General features: G+C 42.9%; 1 protein-coding gene across 3 annotated transcripts in view; it reads left to right on the forward strand.

Annotated features, from left to right (window-relative positions):
* Positions 1 to 6422: 6422 nt before the first annotated feature.
* LOC141086132 (bifunctional heparan sulfate N-deacetylase/N-sulfotransferase 4-like) overlaps positions 6423 to 21132 on the forward strand; it is a 975622-nt gene continuing 960912 nt past the window's right edge. The window contains exon 1 of one of the 3 annotated variants that reach the window (XR_012231517.1): positions 6423 to 7272. The gene's annotated coding sequence lies outside the window, so the exon portion shown is untranslated. The remainder of the gene's footprint in view (positions 7273 to 21132) is intronic. The other 2 variants (XM_073571871.1, XR_012231516.1) reach the window with 2 other exon arrangements.

The raw sequence follows: 21132 nt of genomic DNA on the forward strand, positions 1-21132 counted from the left end.
TATTTTAGCTGTGTGCTTCGGGTAATTGTCTTGTGGGAAGGTGATCCTTCGGCCAAGTCTGAGGTCCAGAGCACTCTGGAAGAGGTTTTCATCCAGGATATCTCTGTACTTGGCTGCATTCATGTTTCCTTCAGTTGCAATCAGTCGTCCTTTCCCTGCAGCTGAAAAACACCCCCATAGCATGATGCTGCCACCACCATATTTCACTGTTTGGATTTTATTGGGCAAGTGATGAGCAGTGCCTAGTTTTCTCCACACATACCACTTAGAATAATCCCCAAAAAGTTCTATCTTTGTCTCATCAGAATAGAGAATCTTATTTCTCATAGTCTGGGAAATAAGAGGCATAATACTGTCTCACACATATTATCAAGACACCATAGTGCCTCAAGCAAGGTATGATGACTGCACAGTAATCCCAACACAATATGATTCCTCCTATAGCATGATGCCTCTAAAGTGCCCCCTCATAGTATGATGACCTCAACTCTCCCCTATATATAGCATTGAGGCTCCACAGTCGCCTATTCACAATATGATGGTCCCAACAGCCCCCACATACAGTTTGAGGCCCCCCCACACAATATAATGCCCCCCTAACAGATCATTATGTCAGTTTGAGGCCTACCACAGAGTATAATGTCATCCACAACTCCTCAAAGTATGTGGGCCCTGAGACAAAATATGATGCCCACTAGGGATATCACAGGCAGTCTAATTACCTCTAAACATATTATGTCACCGAGAGCCCCCCACAAATTATGAGGGCCCTCAATAGCACCACACAATATGATGTCTCCTACAGCCCAACATGCAGATTGAGGGCCCCCACACAGTATGAGGGCATACATACGATATGATAGCCCTTGCAGCCCTCCACTTAGTGTAAGGGCCCCCATAACCTCCAACCAATTATGGGTACCCCAACACACAGTTGGATAGCAATGTAGTTTCCCTCTATGACCCCCACACATTCTATTCTATAATGCGCCAACAAGGCATGTAACCCACAAGTACTGAAAATAAAAAAAAAAACTACTGTGCTAAGGCTTGGTCTGCACAGGAAGCAAGATGAAATGAGATCATCATGCCTGCCGTGCTGAGTCACTCAGATGCACAGGCTGACAGCTCCCTCTTGAGTCACTCTATTCAAAGATATATGCACCCTATGAATGCAGATAACAATGAATTTGCAATTATAGGAGGGAGGTGTTGGAGGAGGCAGTACCACTCAGCATTGGTACCAACTAGCTTATGGTCCCTATAACAGCTATAGGCGGTACACCGCTGGATGGATAGATAGATAAATAGATGTATAGATAGAGCATTTGTTCATACTGCATAGTCAAAGGACAACAATATATATGCACAATGAGAAGGATAGAAGGAAATATGATTTTTCCCTGCATTTAATTGTCAAGAGTAGTGTTGAGCGATACCATCCGATATTCAGAAATATCAGATCGGATTGGATCGGCCCGATACCCCAAAAAGTATCGGTATCGCCGATTCCGATACCGGAAGTCCCATTCAAGTCAATGGGACAGAAATATCGGAATTAAAAAAAACCCTTTCTTGCCTTGTACATCCTGTTCGGGAGGGGGGAAGAGTGTGGGCGGTGCGTGCGCGGACACTGTGCGTGTCTGTGTGTGCGGGCGGGCTCTGTCATTGTAGCAGGCATCGCCCGATGGGACTTGTAGTCCCATCGGACGATGCCTGCACACACACAAGACCCCGGCAGGCCCGCACAGACCACCGGCAGCCGGCATAGGCTCCGGCACCTGGCACAGACCACCGACAGCCGGCACAGGCCCCCGAGAGGCCCGTACAGACCACCGGCAGCCGGCACAGGCCCCCGGCAGCCGGCACAGACCACCGACAGCCGGCACAGGCCCCCGAGAGGCCCGTACAGACCACCGACAGCTGGCACAGGCCCCCGGCAGCCGGCACAGACCACCGACAGCGGGCACAGGCCCCCGAAAGGCCCATACAGATCACCGGCAGCCGGCACAGGCCCCCGACAGCCGGTACAGGTCCCCGAGAGGCCCGTACAGACCACCGGCAGCCGGCACAGGCCCCCGACAGGCCTGTACAGACCCCCGAGAGGCCTGTACAGACCACAGGCCCCCGAGAGGCCCGTACAGACCACCGGCAGCCGACACAGGCCCCCGACAGGCCTGTACAGACCCCCGAGAGGCCCATACAGACCCCCAACAGTCGGCACAGACCCCCGCAGTTGGCACAGACCGCGCATCATGATGCACACAGACCGTGCATCATGAGGACATCATTTCAGCAGCCAATCACAGCCACAACAGTGGCTCATTGCATTATGGGGACTTCCGATTCCGGTATCCGATATTGAAAAAATATCGGTACTCGGTATCGGAATTCCGATACAGCGAATATCGGCCGATACCCGATACTTGCAGTATCGGAATGCTCAACACTAGTCAAGAGATCTTGAGACACTGATGACACCACTCTTTTTTTCTCATACCATGCAAATTATGCTGAATGACCAATTTCTAACACCCTTGTCAATGCATAAATATACACTATCTTTTGGTTGGCTTCCTTTGCACTATTTTTCAGTGGTTCAGTGTTGTTATCCAGTCTTAACCTATAAGTCCTCAGTCACTATGAGGGACTGAAGACTTGTGAATCGTCACATCATGTGCACTGCATGGTAAGAGGAGCCTCCGATGCCTGTGCCAGGACCGAGAAGTCATGTGACTGCAAGTATTCGATATGCATACTTCAGGCTATATTCTGACTAGACACTTTCCGATTTTGCACAATACAAGTGTGCCCATCTAGTAGAAATGTGGTGGGAATAAGCATATTGCATACTTTCAGTCACATAAAAGCTCGGTCCTGGTGCCTGCATCAGAGAATCCTCACAGTCAGTAGCATAGCTACTAGGGGGGCAGAGGGGGCCATTGCCCCGGGCCCAGTCACATGCAGGGGCCCACTGAGAGATATGGCCAGTATCTTAGGTGTCAGAGAGAAAGCAGCACAATTCCGGCTCCCCTGTCGGACAGACTGCGGCACAGTGGCTGGTTGCAGAGCCTGTCTGTGCAGTGTACGGTGCTGCTGTCTTACCTGAGGAGCTCCTTCCTGGCCAGCAGTAGCTGCAGTTTCTGCCGAGCAGGCTCTGGCTATCTCAGCCACACTGGGTCCTAGTGCCCTCTGTGACACTTTATGGTCCCGCCTCAGTCACTGCCTGCAAGCTTCATGGTAAGTGGGGATGGAATTTATTAAATTCGTTCAACTTTGGCATGTCATGGTCACTGTGAGATGAATGTGAGAGGATGGGGGTATTGTGGGGGTAGGGCAGATGGGGTTAATGTGAGAGGATGGGGGTATTGTGTGACAGCGGGGACAGGGAACAGGGGGCTAATGTGAGAGGATGGAGTATTGTGAGGGCTAGTGCACAAGGTGTGAATGTGAGAGGATGGGGGAATTGTGAGGCAGGGGGGACGGCACGGGGTGAATGTGAGAGGATGGGGGTATTGTGAGGCAGAGGAGACGGCATAGGGGTGAATGTGAGAGGTTGGGGATATTGTGAGGTGGGGGACAGGGCACAGGGAATGAATGTGAGAGGATGGGGGTATTGTGGGGGAGGGGGACAGAGCACTGGGGTGAATGTGAGAGAATGGGGGGTATTGTGAGGGAGGGGGGACAGAGCACAGACTGGTGCATGTGAGAGGATGGGCTGTTGGGGTGTGGGAGGGAGGGGGCTTTTTTTTACTTGTGAGCTTGTTAAGGCTTCAATAATAGATTAATATTTCAATATTAGTATTACTTATGCAAGGATCACACCACAATCTTCGGAATGGCTGGTATGGTTCCTGACATGAGCGTGATAGATTACTATGCAGCTGTCACACTCAGGTGTGGAAAGCTGACGGTCAGTCCAAGTATTGCAATGCGATCCTCGCAGACATACGTCCGTCTGTTTGCCCCCTGACAAGTATAATCATACAGTAACCACAAGCTGCGTTCTATTTAATAATTTAATAATGAGCAATTTATTATTATAAAGTTATTAAAGGCTCAGGATAATTGTCTGCAGTCACTCTGAGACTACAGACCGCAAAATAATGATGGAGTGCACATGCTGTCATGAGACCCCAAGACCACTGGTGTGATCAGACGGTCATGCGAGAACATTTGCTTTTTGCACATGTCGCTAGATAAGTTTGACTTCACTCAATAGAAGGTAATTAGGAGAAGCCAAAAGAGTCATCACACGACCCCCTGCTCACATCAGCGATTCTGGGGCCATTACTACTGTACATAGGGGGACTCAGTTAAATATTAAGTGGGCATTTAAGAAGCATTATTATTTATAGGGGCCCCAGTAGGGTAACTACCGGGTGGCAGACAGTGCTGAGGCAGCTTTCAGCCAGTGTCGGGGTGCGATTACAGCCGCCACTCTCTATACACAGAGTGATGACTGAAACCATGCCAGAGCAACCCCTATGACTGGAAGAGCAAGGCTGCCAGGAGGAATAAAGTTAATTTCCTCCCAGTAAAGGGGCTCTCAGTGCGGGCATCACAAGGTGTCAGAGCGCTATTAATGATTATACTGTATTGGAGGAGCAGTGGGAACATCATTATATGTATAGGGAAACTCTGGGGGACATCATACTGTATGTACAGGAGCTGCGGGCCTATCATACTGTATATGAGGGAGCTGTGGGCCTACCATACTGTGTATAGGGGAGCTGTGGGATCATCATACGGTGTATAGGGGAGTTGTGGGCCCAGCATACTGTTTGTAGAGGAATTATACATGGGGAACTCAGGAGACATTATTAAATATTAAGTGGACACTTAAACATTATTGTTATAGGGGCTCTCAGTATTGTGACCATCAAAGTTGCAAATGGAGTATTATTACTTTCTAGGGACAAAGGTGATGTGTTCTCCTTCCATGGAAGTCTTCAAACAGAGGCTGGACAGACATCTGTCTGGGATGATTTAGTAAATCCTGCATTGCTGCATTGGGCAGGAGGTTGAACACGGTGACCCTGGAGGTCCCTTGCAACTCTACCATTCTAGGATTTCATTATTTTACATGCGAACGCTGCTGGAAATGTGAGAAGGCAGATGTGTCTTTGTTGTAATCTCTGCATATGAACCCTGGCTGGAGAAGTCAACATGTCGGTCTGGGCCAGATGGAAAAGATGGGAAAAGTGAATGACTCCACCAGCTGTAAATCACCATCTATAACTGTGCAATAATCTCTATATGTCCTGCAGGACCGGTATCTACCACTATATGTCACTATTAGGCGGTAATATCAGTGCTGGTCATTGTATAGACTTTTATTTTCAATAACAGTGTGGTCATCTCCTGAGGTTCCCCTATACCACCATTATAGTTATAATCATGATTACTTGGTTAGGGGCCACAGGTGGACACAGGCAGAAAGGGCCCCTGTGTAAGAACAATATATGATCTCTTTGCAGCCCAAGAGCTCCTAAAAATACAAAATTGCACCTTTTTTGGAGGTAGAAATGGGCCCCCTTACCTCTTGTGCCCATGTGCGGCCGTGCAAGTTGCACAAATTATATGTCCCCCTATTAGGGGCCCACTCAGATGTTTCACCCCCCCTGAGCTGAACTCCTAGCTACGCCTCTGCTCACAGTGCAGTGTCGGATGTGAGGATTCACAAGTCTGCTGTCACATAGAGTAACTGCAAAACTGTAGTTTAAATCCGGACTACCCCTTTAATTTTTTCACAATTTGAAGCAAATTGTTACATCTTCAGGAGCCCCATTCTCAATGAATCCACCTCCTTTTCTGCCCCTTTCTGGGATCAGCGTAAACATATCAAATAGGTCTAAGACAGGATGTGACAATTTTTGAGAAAATGGAGCAAACTTTGAAGCATTTTCTGCCAGTGTCACGGCCCTGCCAGCACATTGTCGGCTTTTAGCATTTTCTGTCATTAATCTTCTTAATGTGGGTCAGTGATGACACTGCTCTACAAAAAAAAGTCACAACCTCTGCTCCAGTTGTGACCTGTCCTACATGTCCCCAAATTTTAGAATAAAAGACAAAAGTCAGCCTTACTAGATATATCACCCGCCTGTGCCGGACAAGCACATTTGCCACCATGACCCTTATATGTGAATATTACTGTGTATAAATATGCAGTAACTCTCAGGTGACAGCTTCCAGGACTTTCTGAAGCTGCTTTTCATGGGTGGTGAACTTCATATTTTCCTGATTTTCCATTACAGATCATTAAGTAAGCAAGTGCTAAACAACGTAACATGCATTAAAACAGAAGTACCGGTATGTTTTTAAAAAAATTTTTCTACTTTTTTAATTGCATGTTTTGAATACATATGAAATATGAAACCCAATTATAGAGACTTGACAAGCTCCTTCCATCAGTCCGCTGATCGCTGTAAGACTTTGCAGAATTAGTATAACACATGCCACCTAATTACGAAACCTCCAGAGTTTGGATTCTTTTACTTGCCTGACAGGATTGCTGAAGGAAAAAAAAAAAAAAAAATATGCAGCAGCCAGAATCCACAGAATGCTTTCTGACACCATTGATTGGAGGTGTCAGCAGCTGGATGTGGCATTACGCTTCTGTCTGTATGTAACACAGCAGATGTGTAAAATAAAAAAAAAAGAAGTGTCCCAACTGGATGGTGACAGCTTTTGCAATTCCTTGGAAGACTTGGCTTTGAGAATGATGCAGCTTCCATTGGAAAGGATCCATGTGTTCCATCCCACTATCTGGATGACATCACAGCAGCTTCTAGTCCTTGAGAGTCCTGAGGGCGATCAGCTGAAGGAATTGGCTGCTTCTGCCAATCATAACCCTGCAAGGATGCTGTTATAGTGCCAGGGATGAGAGAAGGAGCAGCAAGATCTGACTGGAGACCAGCAAGACATTCAGAGCCGAGGAGCAGCTCGTGTTCGTGAGATTAAAGAGTTTTCCCAGCATTTCTGTGTGTGCTGTTCCCTGAATTCTCCCCCTTGTCCAAGAAGGAAGGTGCATTGTAACACTAGGCTGCACAGAAGTGTGATTCCTTCCAGCTGGCTGCATGCTTCCAGACTGACTGCATGCAAGCCTGTGTCTGCCTCTATGGCTTGTCTTTAAGGAGTTCAGTATCCTCAGCCTCCTTGTCTACTGATCCAGCAGATGGTGAGATCTGACAGGTAGCCTTCACCAACCAAACTGCCTGCTCCTTTCCTGTGTGGAGGCTAGGAAGAAACACTCATCTGCTCCTTCCACAGGTAAATCCTTCTTTTCCAACTGTTCCTAACTAATTGCAGTTAACTATTTGTCTACTGACCTTAAGGATTATCAATTATTGTGCCTTAGTGATACCATTGATAGAATTGAACTAGTTTACTGGCTATTTAGAAAGAGGGTCACTTATCAATATATTATTATATGCCCCAGGAATCCAACCTATAAAAGGAAATAAAAAGTACAAGGAGTAGACTAGAACACTAAAAAAGACTTATCTAACATGAAGTCATTGTCAGTGAAGGAAACATTAGGATAATTTAAGATCTTACATGTCATACAGTGAACTATAGAAGACAATTTGCACAGTGAGTGACACTTGCAGACAACTGGGCTGAATGGGCAAGTGACTGGAATACTCTCCTATACAATGATCTGTACCGGAGGAGGTGCTGACTAGTGACACTATACCATAGTGATACTATTGTGCTTCCTTGGGTCATGTTGTTTTCAGTGAACATAGATGAAATAATAAAAATGTTTCATTTTTCCGCTCGTTGGTGCCTTCTGATGTCTGATCAACGTAATGAAGAATAATTACAAACCATTCTCCAGCCATTATTCACCGGGATTATTCTGCAGCATACCCGTGCATTGCTTATTTTATTCGTCCATTGATCTTTTTTTTTTTTTTTTCTTATTCATTAGAGATGCTTCTCTGATAAAGACGGATTGTTTGCAAGTCGATTTTTCTTTTTAAAGTGCTGCTCGAAAATCTGTTTTCCCATTATTGATCTGTATTCTAGATTTGTTATTAGTCTGCCTATTTGTGACTGTGTTATCATATTGACCACGGAGAAGAAATGTATTTTCCGTTTTAATAAATCGCATAGGACTGTGTGTTGAACACCGATCTTCCTTCTGGCCCTAGGTAGTTCAACTAGACTGAGACTGAAAAAAGTAAATCACACTGTTTTCGACACTGGTCATGCAGACGACTGCAAGCATTGGCAATATACAGTGGGAGTACTTACTTTACAAATAATTAGTGATGGGATCAGAAGTTGATAACTTAATGTACATAACGCTAAAAAGGTTTATCACATATAAGACACCTCGGCGTACGTCAGGTATGAATTAAATTACTATATTCAATGGTTTTACATAAATCTGCATATAAAGCTACTGTGTCCTGCATCTTGGCACAATGCTCAAACAATGCATGATTTAATGAGTTAAATGACAAGAACAGATCTATTTCCTCCCTTTATATGTGACCGTTTAAGAAAATAGACTAGTTGGTTCAGTAGGTCTGATATATACAAAACTTACGGGTATCTTCAGCCAGTATAATAGGACTAAGCCAATGTAGTATATTACATCTTTGGTCTTTTCCTAGTTACATGCCACATACTGGCAAACCTGCAAGTATATTGAACCATCAGTCTTACACCTCTGAGCCCCCTTGTCAGTTCAGACCTGTATATAGCTGTATTTGGGGCTGACGGTTACGATGGCGTTGCACTACTCGCTTTATTTGTTAAGTAACTTGTAGCATCCATGTCAAAAGTAGCAACATGAAAATATCTTAGTTTGAAACTCTGTAAATTCTGGCTATAATGGTGCTGGTATACTGATTAAGGCAGAGGCCATCTCTCCAGCTATAGAAATGCCACTGTTTACAATGTATTTTTACTATGATTCACAACGTTGTTGGTCTTTAAAGGATTTTCATCTGAAACTTTATTGTGATTTATACTCCGCTCTAGTCATCCATTTCTAATCAGATGCTGTGACTTACCAGTAGACAGTTCATCAGTAATTGCATAAGGGAAAATGTAATTTATCTGCTTTAATAGTGACGGAGAAGCCTTTTAGCCCCTAGAGGAACTGAAGTGGTTAAGGTAAGGTTGACCTTGCTCAGGAAAACACTTTGTGCGTTATTGATCAAATTTTCCAGAAATGCTAGACAAATCATACAGACAGGGAGCTTCTTCAGCACTTGGAAACAAATCTATTTATTTTCTTTTGCATCTAAAATCACGCAAATGTCCACAAAATACACACCTCTGTCCCCTAAGGGGATCACGTGCAACCTCCCAAAATGCAATAGTCCTGCTTTCCTTCTGGTCAATTCATTATAAAAGAGCACTTTACTGTGACCTCCAGTTACCAACAATGTCTGCTTTGTCGACTAAGTTGTACTTTACGTTCGTAAACAAAGTCGTTCTACAGTTTAGTATGTGCTCTTTTATTGTAGTGTTATATTACTTCCTAGACTATTACCTGTGCATTCACTTGAATTAGACTCTTTAATGACACATTAAGTAACAAACAGATGAATAATATAAACACAGCTCTGGCAAAAATGAAGAGACCACTTTCAAATGTACAGTTTGTCTGATTTTTCTCTTTATAGGTACATTTTTGAGTAAAAAGTAAATTGTTCTTTTAGTCTACAAACTACTAACAACATGTCTCCGAATTTCCAAGCGATAAATTTCGTATTTTTTTTTCTGAAAAAGAAAAATTGTTCAAATAAAAAACAAAACAGTGCTTTCAGACCTCAAATAATGCAAAGAAACCAAGTTCATAATCATTTAGAAACAACAATACTAATGTTTTAACTCAGGAAGAGTTCAGAAATCAATATTTTGTGGAATAAGCTCGATTTTTATGAACAGCTTTCATGCGTCTTGCCATGCTTGCCACCAGTCTTTCACACTGCTTCTGGCACAAAAATTTAAGCAGTTCTTCTTTGTTTGATGGCTTGTGACTATCCATCATCCTCTTGATTACATTCCAGAGGTTTTCACTGGGGTTCAGGTCTGGAGAATGGGCTGCCCATGACAGGGTTTTGATGTGGTGGTCTCTTAATTTTTGCCAGAGCTGTATATGAAAATGAAGTATTCAGCTTATAAGCCCAGAACTGATAGATGGAGTCCCCTTAAAATAGCATTGTGAAAAAAGCTTAAAAAGAATTTTAAAAATCAGGAGAATATTAATGAATCTACAGAAATCTACAGTTCTGTGGAGAAGTCCTCCAAGCTAAAAGTTGGACTCCAAAATAATGGTTAAGTTAAGCAGTTTTGGACAATCCCTTAAAATAAATATTTAAATCATTGCTCACTTTATAAATATATATGTGCAAATATTTGTGTTTTAACACATTTACATTAATAGACAAATCACACGCATATGGTCATATTATGTTTAGAACTGCTTGTGATTTACCTGATTTCATCTACAGACAGGTCTTCTGCAATTGATGGCATTGTTTGAATGCACTGATGGATGTGTTACAGGCTTGAGGGCGTGTAGTTTGTTTATTATCTGACTACTTCTATAATGTGTAAAGCCATACAATTTGTCATTGAAACTTGTCAGTTATGGTATGGAGGGTGAGGGGGGGTAAAACTGATATCTTCATCCTTCAGAAATGTGATTAATGGAAACATACTACTAGTCTAAAGTAATGGAAGTATTAATGATTAATTATATACCGTGGTAAGTTGCTGAGAATATTTTACAATTTGAGGTCCCTATAAGTCTTCATATTAGTGACTCTGATTTACTGCAGTTACACAAGTCATTGCATAATTGTATTTAATTATGATGAGTTAAGTAAGACATTGTCAATGTTAGATGATGCTGAAATATATTGATGAATGGTCACAGTCTTGTGACATAATGGATTCCCAATGCATTCTGTGTAAAATTATTGTAATAAAATATGACTTAGTTATATTGTTATAAGCTATTATTATCTGACGGGGACATCACAGTTCTTGAATAATCTTTATGTACACTTTCATTATTTTTGTATGTTGAATAACATCGATATAGAACACAGAAGACTTACAGTTGTCCAAGTGTAGACAAGTTCAAGCTATAATAAGTAATATTCCATCAGAAGAAAAGGTTTTCTATTGTAAGCTGCCCTTGAAAATATGCATGTGTAATGTAACGTTTTAATCTTGGGTATCCAAGATTTGAGCTAAAAGGCGATTGGGAGTGTTCCATCATTATTAAAATTGCTACTTCTCTCAGTTGCTTTGAAGCATTTTTGTGTCCTAAGCACCTAAGCATGGTCCCCTAAGCATGGTCCATGCATTCATCTTCCTTCAGTAGACAAATTTTCGTGTTTGCTACCTTGTTCCAGATATATTCTAGTGTTTATATATTTCAGTTGTCTCCCCAACATTATTCTGTACATGATTAGATCTTTACGCCATTCATAACATGATCGTTACGTTCTGTTGGACTTGCAGAACATTCCAGTTGTTTCAAGGCATCTAAAATATACAAAGGTTACTAACACATTGTAATTTCATTAGCCACCCTTTTAGTAAAAAATAAATCTAGTTCTGATTAAACAAAGTATTAAGCTTGCTTTCTCCCCGTCTTGCTAACTTTCATGCAGAGCCATTTCAGATTTCTTTCTTCTGTAGCCCCTGAAATCCATTTTTCTATGTTTATTTAAGGGATATCACTCAATATAATACAAAATGTAATGTCATCCGCTAATTGACATATGCTCCCTGGTGTGCGTCTGCAGATCAAATAGCAAACACAATTCAACATAATGTATATTAGTAGGCTTCAGATTTAACCCCCCCTTCCGTAATTTAAGCCTTATCTCTAGTAGTTTGTGTATGTCATGGGATACAGTGCCTAAGTAAGCAATATTTACTGATTCCCCTTGATTAATACATTGATGGATACAAAAGACAGGACATCTAGAGATCTGCTGAAAGTTCAAGAAATAGAGCTTTACACTACAATTTATGAGATGATGGTAAATTATGCTGTGTGAAAAACTGTCAGTCTTCAAAGACATGTTCACTATAACTAGTGAGAAATTAAAAGAAGCTGTCATTCTGAATGATTTCTTGTTGGGAAATGTCATCTCCCAGAAGACGTATTTGTTTTAATTAGCTAATAAATACGTTGAATGTAGCAATTAGATTGTAACTACTGGACTTGCTCTATAGTAGATTAAGTATGTACATAACCACATATTTGTGTGTATGTATATATATATATATATATATATATATGCTTGTGACTATGTTTTATGTACAATGTAACAACTGAAATGCAATTGAAGTGTAGACTTTCAGGTTTAATTCACAAATATCCTGTTAAAAATATAGGTGTTGTAGCTATTCTCCTACAAAGTCTCCTCATTGTAGGAGCTCAAAAGTTATTAGACAAATTAACTTCACCGTAAATAAAATGTTAATTTTTAATACTTTGTAGAGAATCCTTTGCTGGCAATTACTGCTTGAAGTCTGGAAGCCATGGACATCACCAAACGCTGATTTTCCTCCTTTGTGATGCTTTGCCAGGCCTTTACTGCAGCTGACTTCAGCTGTTACTTGCTTGTGGCTCTTTCTGCCTTAATATTTGACTTAAGCATGTCAAATGCTGCTCAATGGGTTTGAGATCTGGTGATTGACTCGGCTTTTGCAGAATATGCTACTTCTTTGCCTTAAACTCCTATGTGGCTTTCACAGTATGTTTTGGTCATTGTCCATCTGTACAGTGAAGTGTTGTCCAAACAACCTTTCTGCATTTGGTTGAATCTCAGCAGAGAGCATAACACTGAACATTTCAGAATTCATCCGGCTGCTTCTGTCTTCAGTCACATCATCAATAAACACTAGCGGCCCAGTGCCATTGAAAGCCCTGCAGGCCCAAGCCATCACACTGGCTCCATCATATTTTACAGAGGATGTGGTGTGTTTTGGATCATGAGCAGTTCCAAGCCTACTCCATACTTTATTCTTCCCATCATAATGGTACAGGTTGATCTTAGTTTCATCTGTCCAAAGAATGCTTTTCCAGAACTGGTCTGGCTTCTTTTTTGGCGGGGGTAAAGTCTAATCTGGCCTATCTATTTTAAAAGGAAATCTGTCAGCAAATTTTTGTTACCTCATCTGAGAACTGTATGACACAGGCAAACATATCGTTGACCAAAATATGTATTATGAAAAAAGAAACCAAACAAAATACCCCAGAAAAATGGAGAGCCAAGAAACATCCAGACAAGAAATATATGTAAAAAGGTATATCTTTATTCAATAAAATGGCAGGTAATGGTACTAAAAAAGAGAGAAAAATGTGCACGTGTCAGGACTGAATATACATAATTAGCATTAAAAAGAAGGAAGATTTGATTACATATAAAAAACACCAATAATACAAATGGCAGACTTGAAGGTAATAGTGACATGAACCCCCCCTCAAGAATCACGATGAGATTATATATATGTGCATACCAAAAGAACTCATCAAAATTAACACCATTAAATATTGTGAAAACATATAAGAACAATATTATAAAAATATACATTAAATAATTCAATATATGTGTATACTCTTTAAAATAATGAAACATAAAACTAAATAATTGTACGAGAGGGGGCCCTCAAGTGAGAAAAACAATAAGGTGCATAAGTATCAGGGTAGATAGCACCGCTCAATAACATCTAAAGTACATGGTGCTAAAGTGACAATACAGGGTGAGCCATTTATATGGATACACCTAAATAAAGGGAATGGTTGGTGATATCAACTTCCTGTTTGTGGCACATTAGTATATGAGAGGGGGGAAACTTTTCAAGATGGGTGGTGACCATGGCGGCCATTTTGAAGTCGGTCATTTTTTAGCCAACTTTTTTTTTCCAATGGGAAGAGGGTCATATGACACATAAAACTTATTGAGAATTTCACAAGAAAAAACAATGGTGTACTTGGTTTTTGCATAACTTTATTCTTTCCTGACTTATTTGCAAGTTTATGACCACTTATAAAATGTGATCAAAGTGCTGCCCATTGTGTTGGATTGTCAATGCAACCCTCTTCTCCCACTCTTGACACACTGATAGCAACACCACAGAAGAAATGCTAGTCTAAGTGGGTCAGTTTCCTTGTAGGAATGTTTGGACCTGACACCTATAATGTGGTGGTGCACCATCTTGCTGGAAAAACTCATTTAATGTGCCATCTTCAGTGCATAAGGAGGGCAACACATCATCATGTAGCAATTTCAGATATCTAGTGGCATTGAGATTTCGATTGATGAAGAATGGCCACACTATCTAAGTACCCCATATACCACACCATACCATCAATTATGGGTGTCAGGTCCGAGCAGTCCTACATGAACCGTTTCCTGGAAAGTGGATTGGTCATCATGGGCCAGTTGATTGGCCGCCAAGGTCTCCTGATCTGACCCCCCTAAGATTTTTATCTTTGGAGTCATCTGAAGGGAATTGACTATGCTGTGAAGATACGAGATGTGCAGCATCTGAAACAACGGATACTGGAAACCTGAGCTAGCATTTCTTCTGTGGTGTTGCTATCAGAGTGTCAAGAGTTGAAGAAGAGGGTTGAATTGACAATCCAACACAATGGGCAGCACTTTGAACACATTTTAAAAGTGATCATAAACTTGTAAATAACTCATGAAACAATAAAGTTACGTTAACACCAAGCACATCATTGTTTTTCTTGTGAAAATCTCAATAAGTTTGATATGTTACATGACCCTCTTCCCATTGAAAACAATAAAGTTGGATCCAAAATGGTCAACTTCAAATTGGCCGCCATGGTCACCACCCACTTGAAAAGTTTCCCCCCTCCCATATACTAATGTGCCACAAACAGGAAGTTGATATCACCAACCATTCCCATTTTATTTAGGTGTATCCATATAAATGGCCCACCTTGTATAATAAAACAAGGGTAATATACCTTTAAGTATAGCCAGATCTTGATAATGCACATACTCCGACATGCTTTTCAGAAAGAGATTCCTAAGTGTCACATGCTCCTGGCCATGTGACACTCTCTTGTTTTTTCTCCTTATTTATATGCTCATTATCTGTACAAATAAAATTTGCTTTTTATTGCACAATATTGTTTGCTTTTGACTTCCCTTTTTTTTTTATGGTTTAGGTAGGAAGTGCGATTTAATTTTGACTGCTTTTGTCTTTGGTTATATAAAATAACAGAATGCATTAAAAGAGGCATTGAGACTCATGAGAAAATAAATAGCTTTGCCTCTATGTAAGTCTTTAGCCAGGCCACATTTAGAATATTGTGTATAAGAAGGATATAACTTAGAGCATGCAACAAGAGCAAACAAAGTCATTAAGAGAATGGGTGAACTGCAATACCAAGATCAAACTTGGGGTTATATAGTTTTGAAAAGCATTGGCTTTGGGGGCTAAGTATTTGAATGACAATACATTATTCTTTTTAACTACCCTTTTACAACAAGGCCTGCGATGATGACAAGGAAACCTCTATATTTAGGGAAAAGAAGGTTTAATCATTATCACAGATGGTGATTCTTTACTGTAAGAGCAGTGAGATTATAGAACTCTCTGACACAACTTGAAACATTAAAACATTAAAGCTATGAAATATCTAAATCTTTGTCTAGAAATCTAGACTTCAACACTTAATAAGATACACTATCATGTCTTGGCCATAGAAGTGAAAAAAAAAATGGTAGTATATTAATTAATGCTAACTGCTCATCCAAATATAATAAGTAGTGAAACCAGTTTCTAAAAAAAGGATAACATTTTTCAGTGTCTTTGCACTCACTGCAGTACCTATTAAAAATCTTGACAAAATGGACAAATATTTTTTAAGGGATTGTTTTATACATACTGTATAATGCCCATTATAAATATTTTTAATCCTCAACCATTTTTGTAATTCACTTTATTTTAAAATTCCCTAATATTTTTCCTATTCTGCTAATCCCTATATCTGTTTCTTTATTTATTTCCTGTGACGTTTCATTTGTGGAGAGTCTCAAAATGGGCATAATCAAGAAGATGGCCCTGCAGTTACCCCCTTCAGCTTCTATCACTCTTTGAATCATGATATCATCATGGGGAAGTGCTATGGTCACCACATCTTCTTTCAACACCATCCACCGATGACGTCCAGAATCAATTACGGTCAAGAAGTGGCCGCAGCATTGTTCACTGCAGCCTCTCATCTTCTGCCTCTTTCAATTAAATGTGATGTCATCAGGGGATGGTGATAGAACCAGGATGAGTGACAGCAGTGCTGCCTCACAACTTCTGTCCTCTTTCACTATAATGAATTATCATTAGTGGGTGATCTTGCTATCACTCACCCTGCTTCTATCACCAACCCCTGATCATGTATTGCTTCAGTGAAAGACGCAACAGGAATAGAAGATGTGGAGGGCAGTAACAGAAGAAGTGTAGTGACAGTGAATGAAACTGCGGTGACTTCTCTCTGCCTTCATCAATTCTTTATGGATGTCATCAGGACAGTGATGAAAGAAGCTGTGGTTAGTAACCACAGTAAAACCGCATGATGATGTCCTGTTTCAGGTTTGCTGATAGAAGCTTTTTATGACTTCCCATTTGAGACTCCTGAAATGAAACATCATAGGAAGTAACTTAAAAAATCATACAACCCTTTAATGATCGCCACTTACTAGTGGCTAAAATGAAATTGCAATGTGTTAATAGAGTTCCCATCCAAAGAGTTTTCTACATCAGTTTTAGGATTCACATCTGTGTATTAAAAATCGCTTCAATATTCATCCTGAAAATTTGGACGTAGAGTTGAGCGAAACGGGTCGGTCAATTTCAAAAGTCGCCGACTTTCGCAAAAGTCGGGTTTCATGAAACGAAACCCGACCATAGCGTGAGGTCGGCCACGAGGTCGGCGACCATGGCGCCAAAGTTGAGTTTCAAAAGATGCTTCCAGCGCCCTTTTTCAGCCAATGATGGACGACGCACACTGTGGGCAACGCGATGACATAGGCAGCGGTCACCACCATCTTTGAGAAGGGCATGCAAGTGATTGGCTTGCTTTGTGTGGCGTCACAGGGGCTATAAAAGGGTGTGCGCGCAGACCGCCATATTACTTCTGCTGATGTCAGAAGAGGGAGAGCTGCTGCTGCTGATGATGATTCTGTAGGGAGAGCGTTAGGCAGGGAATAAGATACAAAAAACTGCTTCTGCTACTAGCGATTTTGCCTGTACAACACACCAGTTAGTGTGCAGTGCAAGGGGAGGCTATATTTTGGTGCATTCAGCTCTGTTGGTTATTAGGCTGCCTTATAAGGCTCCCTGATAGCTACATTGCTGTTTTCACACTGCTGTGCAAACTGCTTTTTTAAAAGCAAAAATACTTTTCATCCTCTTTTTTGCCCAGTTACCAAGCGATCATTTTTCCACACTTTTGTGTGCAGCAGTCCTGCTTATTAGGCTGCCTGCTGCCATACTTGGGACTGAGAGCATCATTGTCAGCTTGCTAAAATCTCTAGGGACATTCAAATTCTCCCCAGTCCTATAAAGTATAGACATTTTATACACCATCCAATTTCAGCCTGTTATATTGAGGTGTAATCTATACTGGGCCTGAGATAATAGTTCAGTGTCCTCAAGTCTGTAGGGAGATTCAAATTTTCCCCAATACTATATACACCTTGTACCTTGTTTTACAGTACCATATTGCTGGTGGTATTTTGGGTACATTTTCCCAAAAATGAGGAAGTGTGTTGGAAGAGGCCGTGGAAGTGGGTGGGGGTTGCCAGCTGGTAATGATGGTGTTGGTGGTGGTGGTGGATCTGCTGGTAGTGACAAAAGCACAATAGCACCTAATGCAGGAGGTGTTGAGCCTGCATCATCTTCTGGCTCCACAAGGCCTCGAAGGCTCCCTTTTCATGGAGTAGGTAAACCGCTTTTAAAGCCGGAGCTTCAGGAACAAGTTTTGGCTTACATTGCTGACACAGCCTCCAGCTCTATCGCCTACTCTTCTGAAGTTTAAAAAAATAAAAGCACTGAGTCGTCATTTGAGGCTCATGGTCAGGAACCACACCTTTCCTTGTGTCCTTCACCCCTACCAAAAGTAAAGGATGCGGCAGACTCCAGATTACTCCATGGAGCTCTTTTCACATACCATGCCTGGGTTATCAAGTCAAATCATGAATTACCCAGTCCAAGAAGAATCTGACATGGAGTGCACTGATGCACAGCCACTGCTAGATGTATCTGCTGCTACATTCACTCAGAGCACTACATTGTCCTCGCAGTGTACTGAGCCAGAATCTGACCCTGATGAATCTCAGGTGCCCCTTCCGGCATATTATACCACCTGAGGACACGTGACACAGAGGAAGGTGCACATGACATTGAAGAGGAGGTGATGGATGACCCAGTTGTTGACCCAGATTGGCATCCATTGGGGGAAGAGGGTGCCGCTGCCAATAGCTCAGAAGAGGAGGAGGAGCATCTGCAGCAGGCATCGACATCACAACAGCTGTTATCTGGCAGGCCCAGAGCAGACCAAAATCGGATTGCAAAAACCAAAAGAGTTGCAGGACAGCTAGGCCAGACGGTCAAATTAGCACAGCGTGCAAGGCCTCAAAATGTCTTCCATAGTAGGAAGAGTGCAATGTGGCACTTTTTTGAACAAAATCCTAATGATCAGGCAAAGGTTATCTGTAAGAAGTGCACAAAGACCTTTAGCCGAGGGAAAAATCTGAGAAATTTGAATACCAGTTGCATGCTTAGACATTTGACTACCATGCACTTGCAAGCATGGACGGACTACCAAACCTCACGTACCACATGTGCAACTGCTCCCAATGAACGTAGTCATCAAAGCTACATTGTTTCCCCCACTGTAAGCCCACCACCAGCAGCAAATGTTGAGGTGTTGTTGCAAGGCCAAAGCAGTCAGGGAATCACAATGTTATTGCTACAAAAGACTGAATCTAGGCCATCAGCAACACCACCAACACCATCACCAACCCTCTCTGAGTCCGCCATGTCCACCGCTAGTTCCACCATATGCAGCTCTCAAGTCCAGCTCACCCTACCAGAGACTCTGAGTAGGACAAGAAAGTACTCATCCTCTCATCCGCCTACACTGGGTTTGAATGCCCACATTGCCAAACTAATCTCGTTAGAGATGATGCCCTACTGGTTGGTTGAAAGCGAAGCTTTCCACGAACTCATGGCCTACGCAGTACCCCGCTAGGACCTACCCAGTTGGCACTTCTTTTCTCGCAAAGCCATCCCAGCCCTCCACCTTCATGTGAAAGACCGCATTGTCCATGCACTCAAGCAATCAGTGAGTGGAAAGGTGCACCTCACAACAGATACATGGTCCAGTAGGCATGGCCAGGGCCGTTACGTGTCCATCACTGCGCACAGGGTTTATGTGGTGGATGCAGGGTCCACAGGGGACAGTGGCGGTGGGACAGTGCTGCCAAGCCCATGGTATAGGAAACAGATGGATGTAGACGTTCTTCCCTCCTCCTCCTCCTACAGAAGCAAAAGCTCGTCCACAGAGCGCAGTTGCACGAGCACTCCATCCGCAGCTGCCAGTGTTGCAAACTCAGTGTCCCACTATCGAACAGCTAGTGGTAAGCATCAGCAGGCTGTGTTGAAGATGATGTGTTTGGGCGACAACAGACACACCTTGGAGGTACTGGCCGACTACTTGCAGCGAAAAACTGAGTCATGGCTGGGCAGTCTACATCTTGAGGCAGGCAAGGTAGTTAGTGATAACGGCCGGAATTTTGTGGCAGCCATAACCCTTTCAAAACTCCGACACATACCTTGCCTGGCTCACACCTTGAACCTGGTGGTGCAGTGCTTCCTCAATAATTATCTGGAGTTAACAGGCCTGCTCCAGAAGGTCTGAAGACTGTGCTCGCACATCCGCTGGTCGCCCGTACACTCCAGTCGTATGCAGAAGCTGCAGCGATTGCTCCACCTTCCCAAGCACTGCCTAATTATCGACGTTGCAACAAGGTGGAACTCCACCCTGCACATGATTGAGAGGCTGTGCGAACAGAGGCAGGCTGTAATGCATTTGTGGGAGGATACACGGCCAGGCATTTTGAGGGCAGACATGGAGTTGTCAGGTGTGCAGTGGTCAAAGCTGAAAGACCTCTATAAAGTCATTCAGTGTTTTGAATGCACATGACTGGTAAGCGCAGATGACGCCATCATAAGCATGAGCATGCCACTTATGCATCTGCTCATGCAAACATTGACGCACATTAAGGAGCCGGCGTCTGCAGCCGAGGAGGATGAGGAAGAGGAGGAGGGAAGCCTTGATGACAGTCTCCGGGACCTCTCCTGGACGAGGTGGAGGAGGAGGATGATGGGGATGATTATTTAGGGGAGGAGGATGCTTCTCGTGGGGCAAGAGAAAATGTTGATGTGGCAAGGTCAGGTACAGGGTTTGTGCGTGACTGGAGGGATGTGGATTTGCCAGAAAGTGCTCCTCCAACCAGCACTCGCAGTTAGAGTTGAGCGATACCGTCCGATACTTCAAAGTATCGGATCGGAATGGATCGGCCGATCTTAAAAAAAAGTATCAGTATCGCCGATTCCGATACCGGAAGTCCCATTCAAGTCTATGGGACTTCCGGTATCGGAATAAGAAAAACCCTGTTTTTGCCTTGTACAGCCTCTCTGGGGTCTGTACGGGCCTTTCGGGGGGCTGTGCCGGCCTGCCAGGGGGTCTGTGCAGGCTCCGGTGGTCTGTGCCGGCCTGCCGGGGGGCTGTGCCGGCCTGCCGGTGGTCTGTGCAGGTTCCGGTGGGCTGTGCCGGCCTGCCGGGGGGCTGTGCCGGCCTGCCGGTGGTCTGTGCAGGCTCCGGTGGGCTGTGCCGGCCTGACGGGGGGCTGTGCCGGCCTGCCGGTGGTCTGTGCAGGCTTCGGGGGTCTGTGCAGGCATCGTCCGATGGGACTACAAGTCCCATCGGGCGATGCCTGCTACCATGACAGTGATTGACACATTAGCCAATGATGGGACAGTAGTAGTCCCATCATCCGGCTAATGTGTTGAATGTAAAAAAAAAAAAAAAAAAATTACATG

The sequence above is a fragment of the Dendrobates tinctorius genome, unplaced genomic scaffold (genome assembly GCF_039654945.1).
Source record: "Dendrobates tinctorius isolate UK_male_01 unplaced genomic scaffold, ASM3965494v1 ptg000030l, whole genome shotgun sequence".
Classification (NCBI taxonomy): domain Eukaryota; kingdom Metazoa; phylum Chordata; class Amphibia; order Anura; family Dendrobatidae; genus Dendrobates; species Dendrobates tinctorius.